This window comes from Stegostoma tigrinum, chromosome 46 (assembly GCF_030684315.1).
Source record: "Stegostoma tigrinum isolate sSteTig4 chromosome 46, sSteTig4.hap1, whole genome shotgun sequence".
Taxonomy (NCBI): Eukaryota; Metazoa; Chordata; class Chondrichthyes; order Orectolobiformes; family Stegostomatidae; genus Stegostoma; species Stegostoma tigrinum.
Window position 1 is genome coordinate 11,319,302 of NC_081399.1, and position 12,441 is coordinate 11,331,742.

Genomic DNA, 12,441 nt, shown 5'->3' on the forward strand with positions numbered 1-12,441 from the left:
CAGGGAGGTTTGGTTGCAGCTGTACGGGGTGCCGGTGAGGTCACACCTGGAGTACTGTGTGCAGTTTTGGTCTCCTTACTTGAGAAAGGATGTACTGGCACTGGAGGGGGTGCAGAGGAGATTCACTCAGTTGACTCCAGAGTTGAGGGAGTTGGTTTATGAGGAGAAGCTGAATAGACTGGGGTTATACTCATTGGAATTTAGAAGAATGAGGGGAGAATCTTATAGAAACATATAAAATTATGAAGGGAATAGATTAGCTGGAAGCAGGGGGGTTGTTCTCACTGGCAGGTGAAACTGGAACTGGGAGGCATAGCTTCAAAATAAGGGGGGGAGCAGGTTTAGGACTGAGTTGAGGAGGAACATCTTTACCCAAAGGGTTGTGAATCCGTGGAATTCCCTGCTCAGTGAGGCTGCCTCGCTGAATGCTTGAGGCAAAGACAGATTATTGGTCAGAAGAGGAATTAAGGGTTATGGTGGGGGGGGTGAGGGTAAGTGGAGCTGAAAAGATCAGCCATGATCTTATTGAAAGACACAGTAGGCTCAAGGGCCCAGATGACCTACTGTTGCTCCTGGACCTTATGTTCCTGTTGGAACTGTTGAAGATTGAAAGAACTGAACAGTTAGTCTCTAACTTTACAATCTTTGCATTTTTGTGGCGCTTAACAGAACTTGTTCTGCATTTTTCACTGCTTGCGAACACGACGCTATCTCTCCAGTTGTAGTTATCCCCAGGCCTCTGTTTTGTGCTGTAATTCTGACAATGATTTACTGCACAAGGGTACACAGTCTCCGGAGTACTCTCGGCAGCTCTGGTCTCCCTGTAAGGAATAAAGCTAAACTGGAGAGGATTCAGAAAAGATTTACCAAGATGTTGCCAGGTGTTGAGGGTTTGAGTTATAATAATAGACTGGAAAGACTGGGACTTTTATTCGCAGGAGGTTGAGGGCTGACCTGGATGTGGACCTTACTGGTTTTTTGCCCATCCCTAATTGCCCAGAGGGCAGTTAAGCTGTGGGTCTGAAGTCACATGTAGGCCAGACCAGGTAAGGATGGCAGTTTCCTTTCCTGAAGGACAATAGTGAACCAGATGGGTTTTTCCTGACAATCGACAATGGATTCACAGTCATCACGAGACTCTGAATCCCAGATTTCTTTTAAAAAACTGGATTCAAATTCCACCAGGGCAGGATTCAAACCTAGGTCCCCAGAACATTATCTGATGACAGGGACCTTTTCCCTAATGTGGGCAAGTTCGAAACCAGGGGGCATATTTTTAAGGTAAGAGGAGAAAAGATTTAAAAAGGACAATGAGAGGCAATGATTTTACACAGAGAGTGGTTTGTGTTCGGAATCAGCTCCCTGAGGAAGTGGTGCATGTTAATTACAGTATTTAGAAGACATTTGAATAAGGACATGAATCGGATAAGTTTGAAGGAATACGGACTAAGCACAAGCAGGTAGGACTAGTTTAGTTTGCGAAGATGTGGACTGGTTGAACCGAAGGTTTTGTTTCCATGCCGTGTGACTCTTAAGTGGGAGTACAGGAGTGGAGAACGGGATAATAGCAGGGGAATTGGGAGGGGGAGTGAGGGATTTGGCCATGGGATGCACTACTGAGGAAAAAATGGTGGAAGCTTTGACTTTGCAGCTGCTCCTATACATTCTCCCCTCAGCAGCAGAGGGAGGGAATGGTGGGAAGGGGAGACACTCCTGCCCTGAACATCAGGCATTAATATAACACCTGTTGAGAATTGTTTTCTTCATTCCTGGGGCTTGGCTATTGCTGGTTGCACCAACGTTTATTGTTGGTCCCTAACTGCCGATGAAAACTGCCATGACCGGCGCGGGAAGTAAGACAGCCCATGGTGCTGTGTGGGTAGGTGTTCCAGAATCTTATCATTAACAACTGTAACATTTCCAATGTGTACTGTTCAGCTTGCTTTCATCAGGGCACATGCACAGCTTTGTTTTTAAAAAATACTGAAGGAGAAATCGCTGGAGAAGGGTCACTGGACCTGAAACGTTAACTCTGCTTTCTCTCCACAGATGCTGCCAGACCTGTGGAGGTTTTTCAGCAATTTCTGTTTGCGTTTCTGATTTCCAGCACCCGCAGGTCTTTCGGTTTTTGTTTTTTTTGCAGAGATTGGTGAGCTTTGGGAGAAGTCATGTGACTGTGGACCAATCATATCTGGGTGAGTTAATCTGTTCTCTACTTAGTTGCCTTGCCAGGTAATTGGAGGTTTATTTTGCAGATGGAAGCTTGAAGATGGTGTGAGGGGGGAAAAGAAACAGAGAATTATATGTAAGTGCTGAACTGTTGCTTCCTCTGTATGGGCACCAAGTCTGCAGCTGATCCTGGTCTGTGTCTGGAGCCTGGGATCTCTAACACTAAGGTGGCTCCTGCTTTTTCTAATGGCAAATATGTTCTCTGAATGCCCTTACTTCCTGTCTTTCTCCTTGATCCACGAATCCCCTTTCTTACTGTATTGGAACAGGAAGTAGCCATTCAGTCTATTGAGTGACCAACAGGAGGAGGTAGTTTGGTCCTGCTGGTTTGTAAATGGGAAAAATGGGATGAAGACATTCAGCTTGTAGAGTTAGAACATCAAGGACAGGAGGAGGACTGAAAATGGTTGGAGAGCATCAGGTCTGCTAGTGTCTGTGCTAAGAGACACCTAGTTGATGTTTCCAATCTGATCTTGCTGGATATTGCCAGGCACCCATACTCAGTTCCTTGAAACTTGCAACAATTGTGTTGTAGCAACAGGGTTTTGGTGCAAGTAGCAACAATGTCACTGGGCTAGCAGTTCAGCTTTCTGTGTTAATATCTTTATGGTATGGGTTTGAATCCTACCATGGTAAGATGAAATTTGAACTGCATAAAATGGTAGCCACATGCCAATTTTTATGGGGGTGCAGGGATAACCATTAGGTTGACTAATAACTTTTGGGGAAAGAAATCTACTGTACATGTAACTTCAGACTCTCAGCAATGGGATCCTGGCTCTCCTCTAGGCAATTTTAAATAGGAATTAAAGCCAGAGATATTTCCACCTCCAGATTTTAAAAGAAAACCCGAGTAATGACTTGTATTGCAGTCGAGCCCATTCATGTTACTGCCCTCAGTGTGGACCAAACACTCAATTCACCTCCAGTAAATAGAATGGAGCATCAAACATGGCGGCGCCCATGCATACAGGAAGTGACGTCACCCTTGCGCGTTGTATATCCGATGTCTAGAGTCAAGCATATTCAGCTGAAAGCTCGCAAAGTTGATATTTATTTATTTGAAAGGGAGTTTGTATCGACAGGCGTTAAGTATAGTCTGTGTTAAGCGGAAGCACTTAAACAGAGAAGCGCGGTCGTCAATAAAGTGCTGCACCGTTAACAAAGATGGTGCCAAAAAAAACCATAGGTCAACATTGGCGCTGTTGGCCGGTGCCATAATCGTGCCCCAAACAAAAATGACGACCACCCGAGCCAACGCAAATGGAAAGGACGCTTCCTGACCTGCCTCGAAAAAAGATGGCGCACGTTCCCATTTCCCCCGCATCAGTTCTGTCGCGGGGTTTGCCCTAAACAAAGATGGCACCCGCCAGGGCACGCGATGATTCGCTAGTACAGGAAGTGACGACATGCCCCTTCTCCCCTCCCACCCCACCCTCCGGGTGACTTCTCCAAATCGGCGAATTTTCGGAATCCAACTGGCGGTAAAACAAACTGCTTTCATTTCGCTCTTGGGAACGATTTGAGGTAGGGGAGGGTGTTGGAAAAGAAACGATTTATCGCGAGAGACGGCGGAGGGGCGGAGCGAAGATGGCGACCGGAAGTCAGGGGTACGGCGACGGTTGGTGTGTGTGTGTGTGTGTGTGTGTGTGTGTGTGCGGGGGGGGGGCGGGGGCAACATGGGATCCCCGCGTCGCTAAAAGGTGGGGCCGGAAGGCGTTCTTTATTCTCGCTCACCGAAAAGACTGTGGCGGAGGGATTCAAGCAGAGGCCGGAGAAGGTAGGGGGGGGGGTGGCGGCGGCGGCGTGAAGCGGTCGGGTGAGGCCTTCTCGGAAGGAGCGGGCCTCGAAAGAGGATTCGCGCGGCGGATAGGAAGTGACCGTTTTGGGCGGCCATCTTGTTGCGGGGCAGCCGTGCGTCCGCCGGCCGTTGTTGTTGTTGTTGTGAGCGGGGCGTCACTCAACTTTATTGTGCGGGGGGCGGCGTGGAGCAGGCGAGGGGCCGAGGGGGAGGAGGAAGGAAGGGTCAACCCCCTCCCTCCGCCCCCCCCCCCATTAGAATCAAGATGGCGGCGGAGGGCAGGTCGACAACAACAACAACAACAACAACGTTAACAAGCACCGCTGGCTCTGGACAGTCCTGAAGGGGGCAACTACTTCCCCTCCCGGGCACCCAGCCACACACTTTCCCGCCTCGTCGTCTGTTATTTCTGTTTTTTTTGAAAGATATAAATATTTTGCAGGAGGGGAGCCCAAAAACAGACAGTTTCATTGGTTTAACTACAACAACAAGCCCCCCCCCCCCAAAATAATCTGGTGTTTTTAAAATTTCTAATATCATCTTTTAAAAGACTTCAGGAGGGGGTTTAACTTCTCTTTTCTTTTAAAAAAAAATGCACATCTATGTAATGATAGTAATGAGGCAATGTTCACTTTAAGGTGAGCGTAAGTGCTTTTTTTTTTGGGGGGGTGAAGGATGGGGTTGGATGAAGGCGCGCGGTTTGGGGCGGTGGTGGGGGGAGAGATGGTATTCGCGGTCTGGAGTCGGTGGAGAATTTTGGGGGATTGTACGGGGGCGGGCGGGAGTGTTGGGGGTTACTCTCCAGGGTTCGCGTCCCCCACGGGCTTGTGTCGGAGGCGGTGCATCTGCCAAGAGGAGGAAGAGTGAGACCCCGTCTTTTACAGTGGCCCTCTTCGGCCACCCCCCCCCCGATGCACCACACCAGGAGCACCTAACTCCAGCTTTCCCCCCCCCCTTTCATGGGGTGAGTGAGGGTCAGCGTCACCAAACCTTCGGGAAAGCATCCTGGATCCATCTCCCCCCTCTTCCCCCCCCCCCCCGCCCGACTCTGATAGAGTGGCATTCCCTAGCGGAGTTCTGAATTTCAGATAGGCAGGGTTGAGATGTGACTGTTGCTCATTCTACGGTTCTGATGGTGGTTACTGTTGCCCTTTTTGTTTTGCAGGGAGAGGTGTTGGATCCAGAGCAGGTAAATGTTAGACTTTTGACATGCCTCCATTTCACTTTTTAAAATTATTATTCCTTCCATTCCTTCTGCATCAGTCTGCAACCTTTTCCCAGCTACCATCAGTTCTGCAGAAGGGTTCATTGGATCTGAAATGTTAACTCTCTGCTTTCTCACTGCAGCCGTTAATGTTTTCCAGCAATTTCTGTTTCTGTATCCTTTTGTTTCTTGATAAGAACAGTCCTGGGGTGCATACACTGGAGAGATGCAGGTTAGGTGGGTTTTTAAACAGAAGAACCCCATTTGGGGTCATGGAGATTTGGTCTGAGTGGAACACTCTCTCTTGCTGGTGCAGACCTGATGGATCGAGTGGTCTCTTCCTGCACTGCAGGGACTCTGTGCTCTGGGAATTCGACCTTTGTGGGAGAGGAAGCCTGACAGGAGCTTTGAGAAGAGTCATTCAAAATCACATGCTGGGACATAAATTCTGGTTTTGGGAAGGATTGAGAATGAAAGGGCCACGATTTGAAGTAGTAGTGGGACAAGGGAAGCTTTCTCAAGCTTGGTGGGTGGTTCAGGTCTGGAACATGCAGCTTGGGTGCAGCGGAGGCAGTCTCGGGTGAATTGCTCGAAAGGACGGTGGGAATCTTTAATTTTCAAGGGAAAGGAAGGATGTCACCTGACTGACTGACAGGCCTGCTTCTGCACTGTAACTGTCTCGTGTCTAATCTGGGGAAAAACTTCTTCTTTATTCTGCTAACGGCACTCACTCTGGGCGTAGAAATATGAGCAGGAGTAGTCGATTTCACCCCTTGGGCTGTTTCCCCATTCAATGAGATCAGGGCTGATTGTCTATCGCAGTCCCCTGTTCCTGCTTTCTCCCCATACCTTCTGATCCCTTTAATCCAAATAATTTTTCTTAATCTCCTTCAGTGTTTTGTCCTCAACAGATTCTTGTGTTAGAGAATTCCATGGGTTCACCAGTCTCTTGATGAAGACATTTATTCTCATCTCTGCCCTAAAATGCCCCTTGGTTCTGGATTCCCAGTCACCAAGAACGCCTTCCTGCATTTACCCTATCAGCTCCTGTTTGAATTGTAAGGTTCAGAGAGATCTAAATCTCCCTCCTTCCAATGTACCAATGATTTGTTTCTTCACTGCAACCTTTGCTTATTGTTTGTGGTCATTTATTCTGGCCTCTACTTTCAACAACATAAAACACAGCATAACTCTCTGTCCCTTCAGTTCTGAATGAGAGCTCTGTACAACAGAGGCAGGCTGTTCAGCCTGTTCAAACATTTACAAAGATGATGTCTGATCTGATAATGGCCCTAACTCCACCGTAGCTCCAATAAATCTTGACTGTGTTGTTAGCCAAGAAGCGATCTGTCTCTTAGAAGTATTTAATGACTCCACTTCCTCCTCCTCTTCTCTGGAAAAAGAGTTCCACACACCCGTAATCCCCTTGTTGAAAATGATCAGCTTTTTTAATGGCAATCCCCTAGCTCCAGACTCTTCTGCAGAGAAATACCGTCGGGGTCTTAGAAGCTTTGAAGAGATCACACTTATTCTTCTGAACTGCGATAGACACACATGCAGCCCATCCAGTTTTCCCTTAAATGATGGGCAAACAGGAGGATGGGAGAACACTGCAGGCCCGGCAGCATCTGGAGGAAAGGAGCAGTCAACGTTTCGGGCATTACCCTGCCTCAGGATTTCTTAAGGCCCTGAGGAAGGGTAATACACAAAACATTGACGGCTCTTTTCCTCCAGATGCTGCCAGGCCTGCTGTGCTTTTCCAGCCTCCTGTTTGTCCACCTTGGATTCCAGCATCTGCTGTTTTTAGTTTGTCTCTTCCCTTGAACAATAACTTCCTTTGTTCCAGGTATCATTCTGACCTGTTTTTCATGCAGTTTGTCTTTCCTTTAAACATTGGACTTGACCATGTTAAATCTTATTTTTTTTCCTTTGCAGATGCTACCAGACCTGCTGATCTTCTCCGGCACTTCGTCATTTTCGATTTCCAGTGGCTGCAGTTTCTTTTCTTAAAAACAGGTAGAAATAGAGTGCTTTCCTGTTTTTTGCATGAAATGTATTGAGCTGGCTCATCCGCTGCATTGGATGGGGAAACCTGACTTATTTTTTTCTCGTTCCTTTTTCTAACAGGGACTGGAATCAGTCCTGGAGCAGGTGAGTACAGTTCATTTTCTGTACATTTCATGTGCATTTGCAGATGGTCTGTGCATTTAAAACCCCGAAACAGAAGCTTGGGGTCAGGTTGATGGGAATTTCTCAAGCTTGGGAGTTGCTCTTCAGGTTTGTAGTAGTACACAACGGAGAGATTATAGAACATAACAGCATAGTACAGGCCCTTCGGCCCTCGATGTTGTGCCGACCTGTCATACCGATCTCAAGCCCATCTAACCTACACTATTCCATGTACGTCCATATGCTCGTCCAATGACGACTTAAATGTACCTAAAGTTGGCGAATCTACTACCGTTGCAGGCAAAGTGTTCCATTCCCTTACTACTGAGTAAAGAAACTACCTCTGACATCTGTCCTATATCTTTGACCCCTCAATTTAAAGCTCTGCCCCCTTGTGCTCACTGTCACCATCCTAGGAAAAAAGATCTCCCTATCCACCCTATCTAACCCTCTGATTATTTTATATGTTTCAATTAAGTCACCTCTCAACCTTCTCTTTAATGAAAACAGCCTCAAGTCCCTCAGCCGTTCCTCATAAGACCTTCCCTCCATACCAGGCAACATCCTAGTAAATCTCCTCTGCACCCTTTCCAAAGCTTCCACATCCTTCTTATAATGCGATGACCAGAACTGTACACAATACTCCAAGTGTGGCTGCACCAGAGTTTTGTACAGCTTCACCATAACCTCTTGGTTCCGGAACTCGATCCCTCTATTGATAAAAGCTAAAACACTGTATGCCTTCTTAACAGCCCTGTCAACCTGGGTGGCAGCTTTCAAGGATCTGTGTACAAGGACACAGAGATCTCTCTGCTCATCTACACTACCAAGAATCTTACCATTAGCCCAGTACTTTGCCTTCCGGTTACTCCTACCAAAGTGCATCACCTCACACTTGTCTGCATTAAACTCCATTTGCCACCTCTCAGCCTAACTCTGCAGCTTATCTATGTCTCTCTGCAACCTACAGCATCCTTTGTCACTATCCACAACTCCACCGACCTTAGTGTCGTCTGCAAATTTACTAACCATCCTTCTACGCCCTCATCCAGGTCATTTATAAAAATGACAAACAGCAGTGGACCCAACACCGACCCTTGCGGTACACCACTAGTAACTGGTCTCCAGGATGAACATTTCCCATCAACTACCACCCTCTGTCTTCTTTCAGCAAGCCAATTTCTGATCCAACCTGCTATATCTCCCACAATCCCATTCCTCCGCATTTTGCACAATAGCCTATTGTGGGGAACCTTATCGAATGCCTTACTGAAATCCATATACACCACATCAACCGGTTTACTCTCATCTACCTGTTTGGTCACCTTCTCAAAGAACTCAATAAGGTTTGTGAGGCACGATCTTCCCTTCACAAAGCCGTGCTGACTATCCCTAATCAATTTATTCTTTTCTAGATGATTATAAATCCTATCCCTTATAACCTTTTCCAACACTTTACCAACAACTGAGGTAAGGCTCACTGGTCTATAATTACCAGGGTTGTCTCTACTCCCCTTCTTGAACAGGGGAACCACATTTGCTATCCTCCAGTCGTCTGGCACTATTCCTGTAGACAATGACGAGTTAAAGATCAATGCCAAAGGCTCTGCAATCTCCTCCCTGGCTTCCCAGAGGATCTGAGGATAAATCCCATCCAGCGCAGGGGACTTATCTATCTTCACCTTCTGAAGGATTTCTAATACCTCTTCCGTGTGAACCTCAACCCCACCTCGTCTAGTAGTCTGTATCTCAGTATTCTCGTCGACAACATTGTCGTTTTCTAGAGTGAATACTGTTGAAAAATATTCATTTAGCGCTTCCCCATCTCATCTGACTCCACACACAACTTTCCACTCCTATCCTTGACTGGGCCTAATCTTACTTTCGTCATTCTTTTATTCCTTAAATACCTATAGAAAGCCTTAGGGTTTACCCTGATCCTATCCGCCAACAACTTCTCATGTCTCTTCCTGGCTCTTCTGAGCTCCCTCTTTGGGTCTTTCCTGGTTACCTCGACTGAGCCTTCACATCTCGTCCTAACGTAAGCCGCCTCCTTCCTCTTGACCAGAGATTCCACCTCCTTCGTAAACCACGGATCCCGCGCTCTACAGCTTCCTCCCTGCCTGACAGGTACATATTTATCTAGGGGACACAGGAGCTTTTCCTTGATTAAGCTCCACATTTCTAATGTGCCCATCCCCTGCAGTTTCCTTCCCCATTCTATGCTCCCTAAATCTTGCCTAATCTCGTCGTAATTGCCTTTCCCCCAGCTATAACTCTTTCCCAGTTGTATACACCTATCCCTTTCCATCACTAAAGTAAACATAACAGAATTGTGATCGCTATCACCAAAGTGCTCACCTACTTCCAAATCTAACACCTGGCCGGGCTCATTACCCAGTTCCAAATCTAATATGGCTTCGCCCCTTGTTGGCCTGTCTACATACTGTGTCAGGAAGCCCTCCTGCACACACTGGACAAAAACGGACCCGTCTATAGTACTCGAACTATAGCGTTCCCAGTCAATATCTGGAAAGTTGAAGTCCCCCATGACCACTACCCTGTCTCTCTCACTCCTATTGAGAATCATCTTTGCTATCCTTTCCTCTACATCTTTGGAACTATTCGGATGCCTATAGAAAACTCCCAACAGGGTGACCTCTCCTTTCCTGTTTCTAACCTCAGCCCATACTACCTCAGTTGATGAGTCCCCAAACATCCTTTCTGCAACTGTAATACTGTCCTTGACCAACAATGCCACACGTCCCCCGCTTTTACCATCTTCTCTGTTCTTACTGAAACATCTAAATCCCGGAACCTGCAACAACCATTCCTGTCCCTGCTCTATCCATGTCTCTGAAATGGCCACAACATCGAAGTCCCAGGTACCAACCCATGCTGCAAGTTCACCCACCTTATTCTGGACGCTCCTGGCATTGAAGTAGACGCACTTCAAACCAACTTCTTGCTTGCCAGTGCCATCTTGTTTCCCTGAAACTTTATTTCGGACCACCCTACTCTCAATCTTTTCTATAGTCGAACTACAATTTTGGTTCCCACCCCCCTGCTGAATTAGTTTAAACCCACCCGAACAGCCTTAGCAAATTCCTCCCCCCCCCCCCCCCCCCCCCCCCCCCCCCTTCCCGGGATATCGGTACCCTCTGGTTCAGGTGAAGACCATCCTGCTTGTAGAGGTCCCACCTTCCCCAGAAAGAGCCCCAATTATCCAAGAATCCAAAACCCTCCCTCCTGCACCATCCCTGTAGCCACGTGTTCAACTCCTCTCTCTCCCTATTCCTCGCCTCACTAGCACGTGGCACGGGCAACAAACCAGAGACAACAACTATGTTCGTCCTAGCTCTCAGCTTCCATCCTAGCTCCCTGAATTTCTGCCTTAAATCCCCGTCTCTCTTCCTACCTATGTAAAGAACCTACTCCTGACATGTCCCCTATACCTTCTTCCAAACACCTTTTAATGTTGTTACCGTTCAACATCTATCTGCTTGAGCTTGTGGTCATTCCCAGACTTACTGGAATTCATTCCTGGGTGTCAACCTCACTAATAACTCTGATCTCTCTGATTAAACGCAACGCTCTTCCCCTGAAGTGGGGTACCTGCATGACCTTTCGATTAGGCGCCATTCTGCAGTTTATCACCAGGACTGGCCTCATAAATAAACAATAGCCTGTTTTGGTCTGTTTTGCCTTCAACAAAAACTTGCCAAAGCCCAAAAGTCAACTTTAGCTCTTGGTTCATGACTTCAAACTAAAACTGAAATAAGAAAATGATGGAAAGTCAGTGAGGGCTCAGAGTAGAGGAAATATAATTTTATATTAGCTCTGTTTTACCTGTCCTGGGAATGTTTGGGGACTGTAGAGAAAGATACAGAGTAAAGCTAACTGTGAGCTGTCCCATGTCCTGGGATTGTATGATGGGGACAGTGTGGAGGGAGCTTTGCTCTGTGACCAACCCTTTGAGTGTGCTCAGGTTCAGGAATGTGTGGTGTAACATGCATTGGAGGTGGTTCAGAGAAGGTGTCCCATGCTATACCTGGAATAAGTGAATTGCCCTATGAGAAGTTTGGGTGAGCTAGGCCTGTATTTGCTGGAGTTTGCTAAAGTAGGAGGCAAATTGATTCAAATTTAAGATGATGGTGTTTTTTTTTTGACAGGGAGGTTGTGGAAAGGGTGTTTCATCTTGTGGAAGAATTGAGAACTAGGGATCTTACTGCTTAAAGTAAGCTGTCACCACTTAGAATTTGAGATGAGGTGAAAATGTTGTGCCATGAGTCTTTAGAACTTTCTGCAAAGACAATGGAAGCAATGCCTCTGCATTTTTGACTTAAAGATCAATTGAGTCCCTAAATAAATGGGTGGAAGGTGATCAGGAGTGTGGGTTTGAGCTAACAATCAGAGCTGCCATGATCTTATTGAATGGTGGAGCAAGCTTAAAGAGCTGACTGGTGTACCCTTGGTCCTTGTAGACTCGTTCCTGGACACTTGCAGCACAGAAGGACGCCTTTCAGCCCATCTGGTCTCTGCTGGTCAACAACATCTTGGCTGCATCAATTCCATTTTTCAGCTTTTGGCCCATAGCTGCGAAGGTTAAAGCAGCATAAAGCACAAGTCTGTACCTAAATGCAGCGCAAAAGTTACGAGAGCTTTAAACCTGGCCACCCTTTCTTAGGCAGTGAGTTCCAACCTCATCCCACCCTCCTGATGAAGTAAAATTCTCCTTTACTCTGGTGTTAACCTTCTAAATCTTAGGTTAACTCCGTATCCTGCTGGTTTCTGATCCTTCTATTAACGGGAAGCTTCCTCTCATAATCCAGTGCAGCTTGGTATCCATTTCCCTCTCAACCTTCGCTGCCCCACGGGAAAAAAATCTCAGCCTGCCCAGTCCTGTGTCAAAGACCCTCCAGCCCAGTCCTGTGTCAAAGATCCTCCAGCCCAGGCAACATCCTGAGATTCCCCACTGCTCTCTTGCTGTTACTCATTGGAGGTGGAGTTTGACTCAGTCATTTTGCTCTTGGAGTAG

At 46.9% G+C, this 12,441-nt stretch overlaps 1 protein-coding gene across 3 annotated transcripts in view; it reads left to right on the forward strand.

The window, feature by feature from the left end:
• Positions 1 to 3,669: 3,669 nt before the first annotated feature.
• dcaf8 (DDB1 and CUL4 associated factor 8) overlaps positions 3,670 to 12,441 on the forward strand; it is a 28,831-nt gene continuing 20,059 nt past the window's right edge. Inside the window, exons 1-4 of one of the 3 annotated variants that reach the window (XM_059642748.1) lie at positions 3,670 to 3,713; positions 5,196 to 5,219; positions 7,170 to 7,250; positions 7,362 to 7,385. The gene's annotated coding sequence lies outside the window, so the exon portion shown is untranslated. Of the gene's footprint in view, positions 3,714 to 3,895; positions 4,010 to 4,290; positions 4,669 to 5,195; positions 5,220 to 7,169; positions 7,251 to 7,361; positions 7,386 to 12,441 lie in introns of those variants that run through there. The other 2 variants (XM_059642747.1, XM_059642746.1) reach the window with 2 other exon arrangements.